We start from the raw sequence: 12,445 nt of genomic DNA on the forward strand, positions 1-12,445 counted from the left end.
CAAATTTTGATTTTCCAAATAGTAATTAATTTAGTCAATTTCATTACTCAATAGCATAATTATTCTCTGTAGGTTTGATAATCGTTTTCTTTAAAACACTTTACTACTTGTTACGATTCTGTGTATTTGCAGATATATTTTTATGCGAACAAGTTTTTGGCGCCGTTGTCTAGGAATAGTTATTTGTTATTTTGATATCGATACCAACTAAAGTTTTACTACTTTGGATTTTATTTTATTTTATTTATTTAAAAAAATAATAATAATTTTAAATTTGATCTCAGTTTGATTTTTTTTTCTTTTCTGTAAGTAGAAGTGCATGTGCCGATCTAAATCATTAGAGCATATGCTTTTCGATCCTGAGATTGAAAGAACCTTATGTCGAATCAATAAAGAGAAAAAGAAAGAGGTCGTCGCATTTGAAGTTAATATGGCCGACCAGGAGCACAAGGCGTTAAGAGACTATGCAATGCCCTCGGTCAATGGGGCAATGTCCAGTATAAGGCAACTAGCTATACAAGCCAATAACTTTGAGAACAAGCCGACCATTATTCAAATGATGCAACAAACCGTCCAGTTTGGGGGGTGTCACAAGAGGATCCTAATGTCCATATTGCAAATTTTCTGAAAATTTGCAATACTTACACAACGGAGTGACAGATGATGCAATCAGATTGAGACTTTTTCCTTTTTCACTTAGGAAAAAAGCAAAAGTTTGGTTAAACTCTTTGCTGCCCGGCATCATCACCACCTGGGAGGAGTTGACACAAAAATTTGTAACGAAGTATTTCCCTCTGGCCAAAACAGTGAAATTAAGGAATAATATCACTACTTATGCCCAATTTGAGGGAGAATCAATATATGAGGCATGGGAGAGATACAAGGACTTATTGCGCAAGTGTCCACATCACGACCTCCCCGCCTGGCTTCAAGTACAGACATTTTACAATGGTCTAGGACCCACAAATTGATCTATGGTTGATGCGGCCCCGAGAGGAGCATTAATGAGTAAGACCCATGAAGCCGCATATGGACTTCTAGAAGAATTGGCTTCCAACAATTATCAATGGTCTGCGGAGAAAGAAATGCCAAGAAAGGTGGCTAGAGTTTTTGAACTTGATTCTATTATCACATTGGCGACGCAAATGGCAAATCTATCGCAACAATTAGGTAAGATGAACGTTAATTCTATTCATACTAATGTTGTTTGTAGTCATTGCGCATGAAATCATTCAAGTGTAGATTGCCAAGTGGGGAATCCTTTTGTCCAACCGAGTCATGAACAAGCCCATTACGTGTCTAATTTCCAACATCAAAATAATCCTTATTCAAACACGTTCAATCCTGGATGGAGAAATCACCCTAATTTTTCATGAAGCAATAACCAAGTGCCAGCTAGACCACCTCAACAGTTTCCACAGCATGAGAAGAAGCCGACACTTGAGGATATGTTTATGCAGTACATGCAAAAGACTGATATGGCAATGCAAAAGGCTGATATGGTGATCCAAAACAACTCGAATTTAATCCGCAATCTCGAGGCACAAATCAGTCAGCTCTCAAACATGCTTACCGAGAGGACAACCCGGACCTTACCGAGCAACATTGTGACCAATCCGAACGAACATGTCAAAGCCATAACGTTGAGAAGTTAGGCGAACATATGACCAGCAACAGTCAGTAAATACTAAGCACGATGAAGAAGCTACCAAAAATGTAGAGTCTGAAAAGAAGGAAACTGAGTACGAGGTGAATGAGACCGATCGAGAGGCGACTGACCAAAAGCTAAGAAGACTAGAGAGACTAAAGGGGCTGCAAAATCCAAGAAATCTTAGGAGTTTATTTCTGAAACTTATTCTCCTTCAATTTATGATCCATCAATTCTTTTTCCGCAAAGATTAAAGAAAAATAAGATTGATAATCAATTCTCTAAATTTCTAAGCATATTTAAGCAACTGCATATTAATATTTCTCTCATTGAAGCTTTAGAGCAAATGGCTAAATATGCAAAATTTTTTAAGGATATATTATCAAACAAGCGAAAGTTAGAGGAGCACGAGACTATAATGCTGACCGAGAAGAGTAGTGCAATTTTACAAAAAAAGCTACCGCCTAAGTTAAAAGATCCATGGAGTTTCAGGATACCTTACACTATAGGAAATTCCTATTTTGATAAAGTTTTATGCGATTTAAGGGCAAATGTTAATCTAATACCTTTCTTTGTTTTCAAGAAAATAGGCCTTGGAGAAGCAAAGCCTACCACCATCTCTCTACAATTGGCGGACAGATCTATTAAGTACCCGAGAAGACTCATTGAGAACATACTGGTGAAAGTTGATAAGTTCATCTTCCAGGCTGACTTCATTGTGCTTGATATGGAGGAGGACGAGGAGATTCCTTTGATACTGGGCCAACCTTTTCTGGCAACGGGTTGGACTTTAATTGATTTCCAGAAAGGGAAACTCGTTTTGAGGGTCGGCGAGGAGCACGTCACTTTTGACTTGTTTAAATCTATGGAACTCTCGTCTGAGGTATATTCTTGTTTTCAAATAAGCAACCGAAACATGGTCAAGGCCGACGAGGCTTATGGAGACAAATTCGCAAAGCTACCACTGGAGGTATGTCTTACTCACTCTACGTCTATTGAATCCTAAGATGAAAAGGTCAAGGAGTGTGAGAGATATTTGGAAGCTACATCTTCCCTTTCTCCTTCAATAAAACCAAAAGTTGAAGAGCTAAACTCATCTCAGCCGATGTCGCCCAAGCTTGAACTCAAGCCGCTTCCATCAAATTTAAGGTACGCTTTCTTAGGCCAGGACTCTTCTTTTCCAATCATTATTAATAGTTCTTTGAGTGATGTAGAGGAAAAGAAATTGCTGAGAGTTTTACTGGAACACAAGATGGCCTTGGGTTGGACCATCTCGCACATCAAAGGAATTAGTCCTTCAATTTGCATGCACAAGATTTTAATGGAGGATAATTTTAAATCGATCGTCCAACCCTAGAGGAGATTGAATCCATCAATACAAAAAGTGGTGCATAAAGAGGTATTGAAGTTGTTAGATGTCGGGATCATTTATCCAATCTCAGATAGTGCATGGATAAGTCTAGTGCAAGTCGTTCCAAAGAAAGGAGGGATAACCGTGATCAAGAATGACAACAATGAACTCACACCGATGAGGACAGTCACGGGATGGCGAATAAGCATAGACTATTGAAGACTAAATGATGCAACACAGAAAGACCATTTTCCCTTACCATTTATTGATAAAATGCTATTCTTTGATTATTCCAACCGACTTCAACGAATAATAACAGTTTTTATTCTTTTCAATTCCATTATGAACTAATTCTATTTTCTAGAACATTCATGTAGCCTAGCATTGAACACAAAGTTTATATTCCAAGTTATTTTATTTTCAATATTTCCATGATTGAGTGTTTATTCATTGTTCTTAATGCTTACTTACCTACTGGCGATGCCAGAGATTCAGTTTCACATATCAACTCTGATCCTAGCTGAGCACCTACTTTGTTGCATTCCTTGCCTTGGGTTCACTCCACACCAAGACTTAGGAGCTATAGTTTCCCACTTGGCTATGACGAAAGATGTTCCCCACCTCACCCTATATAAGATAAGAGCATCTGAGAATAAATTCATCTCTCACTTCTTCGATCAATCCTGTTAGCAACTCATACCGAGTGAGAAACAATCTCCCCCCTAACTATTCTTTGATCTTTTGAATTGCAATTAGAATGATAGGTGATATGTGATTAAAGCTCTAGAATTAAATGTTATTAGTTGAGCGAAAGCATAGATGCTTTACCACGACTAGTGTGACTTTCAAAAAAAATTCAAAGAACTTAATGAGTTTTTAATTAGTTAAATTCACATAAAGATATAGAGTTATTAGTTGGAGATATTTTTTGTATTGTTCAAGAGAAAATATTGAATAGTTAAGGAATTTTTATCATCAACTTGGGATAACTGGGATTCTATAACAAGAAATAATAAATTGTGTTCAAATGCTCTAGATCTATTCTTATTATTTTTAAAATCTTAATTTTAATGTTCTTTTCTTCATTTTAATTTAGATAAACCATTCTTCAAATTTTGATTTTCTAAATAGTAATTAATTTAGTCAATTTCAAAACTCAATAGCATAATTATTTCCTGTGGATTGTATAATCATTTTCTTTAAAACACTTTACTACTTGTTATGATTTTGTGTACTTGCAGATATATTTTTATGCAAACAGGAGTAACCATTTGGGGTTTGGGGAAACCTTTAAGGGTTTCGGCTTTCACCAAGTTTTTGGAGTTTCAAATGAATCTATAATATTTGGGGTTGCACTAGAGTTGAAAACCTCTTTTCTTTGGTACAAAAATGAATGGTTAGATAGAATAGTATTTGGTTTAGCTGGCATGATTACAATGTTTGATTTTCCTTCATTTGTTTCACATTTCCATCTCATGGTTCCTCTTGGTTCCAAGTGTCCTACACTATTCTCCAATTGTGGCTAAGATCTTACAAAATGTCTAAATAAAACTTATCTAGACTGATTTGGACAATCCACACTATGATTTGAAAACTTTTGTACTGAGTTCCATACAGCTCTATCACAGATGTTACTATTCACTCCAAAAATGGTAAAAATAAATTTTCCACATAAAATCCAAAATAATCATACACACCTAATAGTGGAACTCGTTTCACAAATTTCGACTCTTAAGTGCCTCAAATAAATCAAAACACGTTTTCGAACAACTATCATCAGAAAAACGAAAATTTTATTATTGCGTCATGAAATCCTAAATATTCATCTGGGACTAATGGTACAAAACGTTTATCAATCTCATACTCCTAAGTATCACAAAAAAAAAGCATCTAAAAAAAACATGTTTCTGTCACCAAAGTGAGCATAAACTAACTAAGTTGACAGACTAAAACCTACGCGATTGTTCGATTCATGAGACATATCCGGGTTTTCACGACATTTCTAAAGCCTACAGAAATTCTTCCACTAAATTTCTAGCGGGTTCTTACAAGGGCTCTCCCTTGTCTAGTCCTCTCAAGGAAGATTAGTTCTGACAAGGAGACCCATCAATGACTTTGGTAGCTTCTGAGCACAGATGGGGCTTTCCCTCAATTGCTTCAGCAGTCTGACCTTCATCATTCGAGGTCTAGACATGAGATGATTCCCTCATGTCTCTTACGTCTTCCTTTCCAACTGTGTTGTTCGGATGTGTTCTCTAGTATCCTACCGCTCAAGCCAAGTTTGACATTATTGGACTTCGGTGAATCCTCACCCTCGTTTGCATCTTGCTCATCATGTGCCGACATCGCTTTCTTTCCTTTCCTTCGTGGCATACTCATGCCCCTATGATCCAGCATTCCGGATATTAGACTTCCGGCCCTTCAAGCACTTTCCTCATCTTGACGGCATTCCTCCACTAACTGTGATTGTTCGTTTTCTCTCCTCACCCTCGTCCATGTTTTTTCCATAGGGTTCACAGTTACGAATTGAGGTATAGGGAGAATGATAGTCATTTTATAGATGCACTTATTCACGCACTTTGTCTATAATGCACTTTTTTACCCATGCATTACAACTCATAATTAGGCTCGAATAAATATGGGAACTTCTCCTACGTGATTCGCTCACTTTCCAAAGTAAACTCCATGTTTTCTGCATTCCCCCACTGCACCTTTACCAAGGGCGTGGTATTTGACCTCAATCTTTTCTCCTTTCTGTACACGATTCGTTTGCACCTTTCTCCGTACGTAAGATCTCGTTGTAGCTGAACTAGATTTGGTTTAATTACTTGAGCTTCCTAGTTCCTGAAACTTTTCCTGAGTGATGAGATGTGGAATATGTTGTGAATACCTTCATATTCCACTGGGAACCAAACTCGATATGCTACTGGGCCAACCCTTTCTATCACTTGATATAGTCCAAATACCTTGGGCTGAGCTTCCCTCTTAGCAAAAATCTCTTAGTAGCTTTCATTAGGAATACCTTGAGGTACACCCAATCACCTTCCATAAAAGCTAGCTCTCTCCTTCTATAGGCAGCGTAACTCTTTTGCCTACCTTTGGCCTATCTCAAGTCCAAGAATTTGGGCTTCCCCTACCTCATCCCAACAGATAGGTGATCTACATTTCCACCCATAAAGTGCCTCATAAGGGGCCATCTAGATAGTCGCCCGATAGCTATTATTATATGCAAACTCAATAAGGGGAAAGTGTTGCTCCTAAGGTCTCTTGAAATCCAATATACATGCCCTTAGACCTCCACATCCTCCTACTGACATCATTCGTTACACTGGGGGTGCTTGGGGACAATCTCGACCAAAATGTCCCATCTGACCACATATATAGCACACGTTTGGATCATGTCGGCAATCTCACTCATGAGCTCGATGACAAACGTTACATATTGGTATCCTTCCATCCATTCGCGATCCTTCAACAACTGGTGGTCGCCCACCAGCTCTAGTTACGAACTTCTGTGGGGCTCCTGAACTACTCCCTTCACCTACATTCGTTTGCTTTTTTAGAGTTGGAGATACAGAAAACAGATTTGGCTGCTCCCGCTCAGCTATGGACACCTTATGATCAAGTTTCTAGAAATTTGTAATTTATGGGCAAGCTACTTGCATCCTAATGTAAGATTGCAACCCTTACTGGAATTGTTCTGCCTTCATGGCTTCCGTAGAAATAAGGTGAGGGGCAAACCATCCTAATTCCATAAATCTAGTGTCGTATTGTTCACCATCATATTCCCTTGGACCAAATTAGCGAAATCTTTGGACCTCTATTTCCTTATAATCTTCAAGATGTAATGGTCTTCAAGTTCCTTCTTGAACCTTGCCCATGAGATCCTTATCATGGTTCATAGGAAGGAGTAGTCTCTAGGTGTCCCACCACAGAGCTACTTCTCCCTGAAGTAAATAGCTCGCATACAACACCTTCTGATTCTCGATGCATCCGCACACGTCTAACGTCCTTTTTGTGTCAGATATCCATCTTTCTGCTTTCGTTGGTATTTCAATTTTGAACAATCCCAAATAGCGAGGAGCCAAAAATCGCTCATACGTACATCCCCTTCCTTCTTCTCTGGGGGTTCCTACTGACTAGAATTGGATATGACGAGAACACATCTCATATTGTCGTTCCATCATACCCGATATCCGATTTAGTGCTCTAGCTAATACTTCATCTCTTCCTCCGTCAAACAATCTTCCTTCATGACCACTCAACGTTCACTCTCCTTGTTGAGTTCTTGGTCGCACCATCATGAACTCCTACCACATAACCCGTGCCTATTAAGTAATATCACACCTCACTATCCTACTCATAGATCATATTAGTACTAGAGTTTTCAACCTATCATGCTATATAATTTCTACTTTCTAGTACAGGCCTATATTTTTAAGAGTTTCCCAGAGTCAGGAATACAAGCGTAGCTCTGATACCAAGTTGTGGCATCTCATTCCTCATCAAAGACTAGGAGAGGTATCGTGGTGCCAAGGATGCTGGCCAACTAGTCAACACCCAGAAGATTGGCTAGGCATGTAGTAATCCAGAGAAAAGTACACATGTATGGAATTAGTTCAATCACAGTGAAAATATAAATGGGACACGTTGAATTATCAATGTGATCAAGTATCTGTATACCAGAATCTAGACTTCATAAAAAGGGGCTTCTCTCTCTTCATATCTTCAAAACATTATATTATTCAAGAATACATAGGGTTAGTTTTCACAGGTGGTGGACTAAGTTACAAATGAGCACTCAGCTCGGTTATGAACATCCTACAAAAGGTACGGAGTAGCTACGGTGAATATTGGTGCTAATAGCCTTTGGTCAAGACTTGGGTCTTGCGTTTATTTTAAAAGTGATATATTCTCATGACTAGTTGCGTCAGTAGTGGTCCATAGTTCCTCTTTGGCAAGTTACCATTTCCTGCCTTGGGCAGTTAGTGCAGAACTCGCTCAAGTTCATCCGTCCCTTTGATTTCTTGTTCTCATCCTTATGGGAGACGAATTTTCTAACTTGTCTGTCGTTGCCGAGTTCCTCATCTCTACCACGCTCTGGGACATATTTGCTAGATTCCCTGGTGCCTGCTTGCCAAGATGTTAGACTAGCTATACTCAGTGTCTCCTGCTGCTGGTTCTTAAAACCAGTAGTGCTTCTCGTCTTTCCCTTTCCTTCAACGCCATGAATAGTCTGTCCCATCTTGCCTTAGCTAGGACCCTCACATGACCCCTCTTACAACCACCGAACATGACTTCCTCGCTCCCTCATCATTGGCTTTCTTCAAAACCTAAGGGACACACATGCATGGATGCCAAGTGGCATTTTCCTTGTCATGGTTAAGCACCACTTCCATCTTTCGTATCAACTTCGGAATTTAAGGTGTGACACCCCCAGATTCAGCTTGGGATCAGATGGACCCTAAAGCATCGGAACATGCAACACAAGGTTACTTGTCCCTGTTTGTGACAATTAAAGATGCAATACACCTAGCATGCATCTAAACAAAATGCAATATTTGCAATGGAATTTTTTTTTTCTTTAAGCAATACTATTCACAACATACGATATATCCTAAACATAAAACATATTTCAAAAATTGAAGATAATAGATGTTCAAGTTATAGTGTAAGTCCAAAAGATCTGTAACCATAAAAGTACTAGAGATAAAGCTCCCTAAGTATATGCAAAAACTAAGGTAACTATTAGACTAATCCATCGAGTAGCTCGCACAACTCAGTCAAGGATGCCATAATACTATTGATAAAATAGAACATCAAAGTGATGAGTGTCGCATCGTGCCGTCACTATATAGTCGACAGCTTCTGGTCGATCGTCTATCGCATCTCCTGATCTTGGCACATGATCTACCATTCCAGGGGAACTACCAAGTGAGATTTGATTACAAATCTCAACATGTTAACAAATAACTTAAACGGACAGTTTAAAGATGCATGCAAGATAGTAAAAGCATGAATGCAAAATGTGTACATGAGTAACTTGACAAATAGCATGACATGTACTGACAGGACTTGAACTGACATGAAATGAACTAAACTAACGTGAACCAGAAACTGAACATGAATTGAACTGAAACTGAACATGAACTTGGAATCTTGTTCAACAATTAAACTGGTTAATTAAAAGTGAAATGTGGATGCTACACAGGTCCCCTTGAGCTGTGTGCACTTGTCAATACTACATCACATCACAAGTATCTGCACTAGGTGTGAGTGCCTTCACATATGTATCCGTTTACAGGTATCTACACCTACTATGAAAAATTTAATGTACGTATCCTGTGATAGGTATCTACACCCTCACAAATACGTATAATATGAAATTGAAATGTGGGTATAATGATCAGCGTTGGTGCCTAACTTCGCTCTAGTGACCAGTTATTTAGGCCCTATTCGATGCCTATTGGTCCTTTCCTTGCCAACCCAAAGAATTTTACATTAGTTTAAATACTCCAGCATGACAAAGAAGTTCCGTTAGGATATTACACCATCCTAGCACTTAGGGTCGTTACTAATGTAAAAAGATTTGACTGACATGAAAATACTATTTTCAAGACACACTCTGTATTTGAGACATGACGTGACGTGAAACGGAAGATAAATGACTTGACATAATGTAACGTGACATTTAACGAGATAAAGTTAGAGGCGATTACGCTCACGTTAAGTGACATTTAACTAGATAAAGTTAGAGGCTACTACGCTGACGTTAAGTTAGAGGCACTTGTGATATAGCATAATGTTTAACAGATAAACATTTCGTGACATAGTAGAATGTGTAAGAAATAAAAATCTCATGATATAGAACAATTGTTACATGTATAAGATCATAAAAACATGAATAACTATTCTCTTACCAACACATACACAATATCCTAACAGTAAGTTAGAGGCTAACTCATAGTGAGCGTAGTGTGATGAATAAAATGTGCAAATTAACGAGAAATTGTAAGGATACATTTGTAAATGTTAGAAACTCCTTACTAACAAACTTATAAACGCAAAAATACTAACTTAAAGTATAATTACCATTTTACCCTCTACATGTGGGAAAATAACCATTTCACCCCTAACTCAAGGGTTTCATATCCTAATTCCAAAACTCACAAAAATTAACATTACTAATGTAAATTTTTTCTTAAATCCAAATATCTAATTAGATAAATTTAAAACATAACACAACTAGGTGAACCAAGCATAGGCCAAAACATGACAATGTTAAAACTCTTGGTTTTTGTTGCAATTCTTTCAAACCCTATCTTTCATGCTACAACCAAAATATGCAACATACAAAATCACATCCTATGCTTAAATAATATGCTTTAGCAAACACCAAACTCATATCATAAAAATCACAAACTTTCTTCATGCCAAAACTTCAAGTATTTGACCTCAAAGTGATGTTCATGGTCTATCTCCTTTCAAAACAACTCCAAGAACTCCAAAAGTTCAATAATATACTCTTAATATGTTCATAAAACATTCCTAGGGACTATCATGCATTGAATAATTAAGCTAAAACCACAAAAAGTTACGAAATCAAACTCAACACAATTGGTTTATACCTATACTCCAAAACTGAGCACTATGAGATTTGGTCATGATCAAACCATTAGATTCGAAACTTCCGTGAAGAAAATCATCAATAAATAACATTGTGTGGTTCATATTCAAGTCCTAAAACAAATCTAAGCATCAAACCTAAGATCAAATGGAAAAACTTTCATAAAAACATAGATCCATCCATGAATCTCACATACAAGTCCTAACCAGACCTTTGCATGCATAAAAGTTCGTATCTTCAAGATCAAGACCATAAATATTCAAAATAACATTCTAACATGAAGATGAAAGTCCTAAGAGCATCATATGTGGAGATCAAAGTTATTGGTGCATGCTTTCATAACAACAACCCTAAGCTTTTCCAAAACAGAAACTATTTTCCTACTACTAGTTTCTAACTTTTTATATCTATACAAAACTCTTATAAGAAACTTATAACATGCAACAAATATTCATCAAACTTGTATATTAGCATGTTATATGTAAACCAAAAAAAGATCAAACCAAGATCTTTCTTAGAACTTCATCAAAAACATCAAATATGGCACACTGTCTAGACTATCGCCCAAAATGACCTCTTTATACTTCAAAAACTTTTCACCCATTAAAGGTCCATGAGAATTTACAAAAAATATACCAACCAAAACTAAACTCAAAGAGAAACAACTTATGTGAAGAGAACTTCATGAGAATCCAATTACAAGAGCTTCAAACAATTCGAGTAAGAAAGGCAAGAAAAGCTATCCGAGAGTTCCTCTGGATTCCTCTCCAAGACAATGTCTCTAAAGTGACAAAAGACTAGTGAAATGGCCAAGGACTAGACTTATACACCATAAGGGGTTGAGAATTGATGTGGAAGTAACTTTTGGGTGATGTGGTGTCAGCAAAATCATATGCAAAATCAGGTTGCACAGCCCATTGTTTGGGCTGCATTGGGCAGGTAAAGGACACTCATGGTAGGGGTAAAACTTCCTTCATAAGCCTTTCCATGGTGGTGCAATTTTGTGGGCCTTAACCGAATGGACCATCATTTGGGATTTCAATGGGGTTTGGATTGGGGTTTGGGTTTCTAACAAGCCCAAATCTAATTTTTATTGGCCCAATAGAATTACCAAGGTATAAAATAATAGACTCCAAATTCCCAATAGCATATAGAAAATTCGATTCAAACTAATTTCCTCAATATAACCAATTTTCAAAAAAATGCCAAGTCATCATAACACAATAAAATTTCTTAATAAAAATCGCCAATACTGATAAAAACTTTCTATGTTTAGTCCTCTATACTTAAAAAATCTCACCCAATGCCTCATAATCTTGATCCTCAGCTGAACCATCAAAATATCTAAAAAATATTGTGGAGATAAGGGGGTGAGTTATCAACAACTCAGTAAGCAGAGAGCATATACTAGCATGTAAACATGAACATTTATAACATTTGATAAGCAGAACAAAACATTTACTTTTAGAAAGTAGAAACAAAATATTTTCTTTTAGAATGCATAAACAAAACTTTGTACAAAAACATCAGAGCGAAATTTTCATAAAAATAAACTTATTACAGAAAAGAAAATCCTTTGGCATTTCCAAACTAAAACATTATATTCATATCATCTCATAGCATCACATCGGGACAAATACTATGTTTAACCCCCGTGGTAGGGTTATAAACCACCATTATACCTGTGGCTGGGCCGTATACCATGTTTCACCCCCGTGGTAAGGTTATAAACCACCATTATACCCGTGGCTGGGCCATATACCATGTTTCACTCCCATGGTAGGGTTATAAACCACCATTATACCCGTGGCTGGGCCTT

The 12,445-nt window shown here is 37.4% G+C and overlaps 1 non-coding gene across 1 annotated transcript; it reads right to left on the reverse strand.

Annotated features, from left to right (window-relative positions):
* Positions 1-809: 809 nt before the first annotated feature.
* Positions 810-916, reverse strand: LOC118348095. Its single transcript, XR_004801241.1, has one exon. It is a non-coding gene; the product is annotated as a small nucleolar RNA R71 (small nucleolar RNA).
* Between the last annotated feature and the right edge of the window lie 11,529 nt (positions 917-12,445).

Source organism: Juglans regia, chromosome 3 (assembly GCF_001411555.2).
Source record: "Juglans regia cultivar Chandler chromosome 3, Walnut 2.0, whole genome shotgun sequence".
In the NCBI taxonomy this organism is placed as follows: domain Eukaryota; kingdom Viridiplantae; phylum Streptophyta; class Magnoliopsida; order Fagales; family Juglandaceae; genus Juglans; species Juglans regia.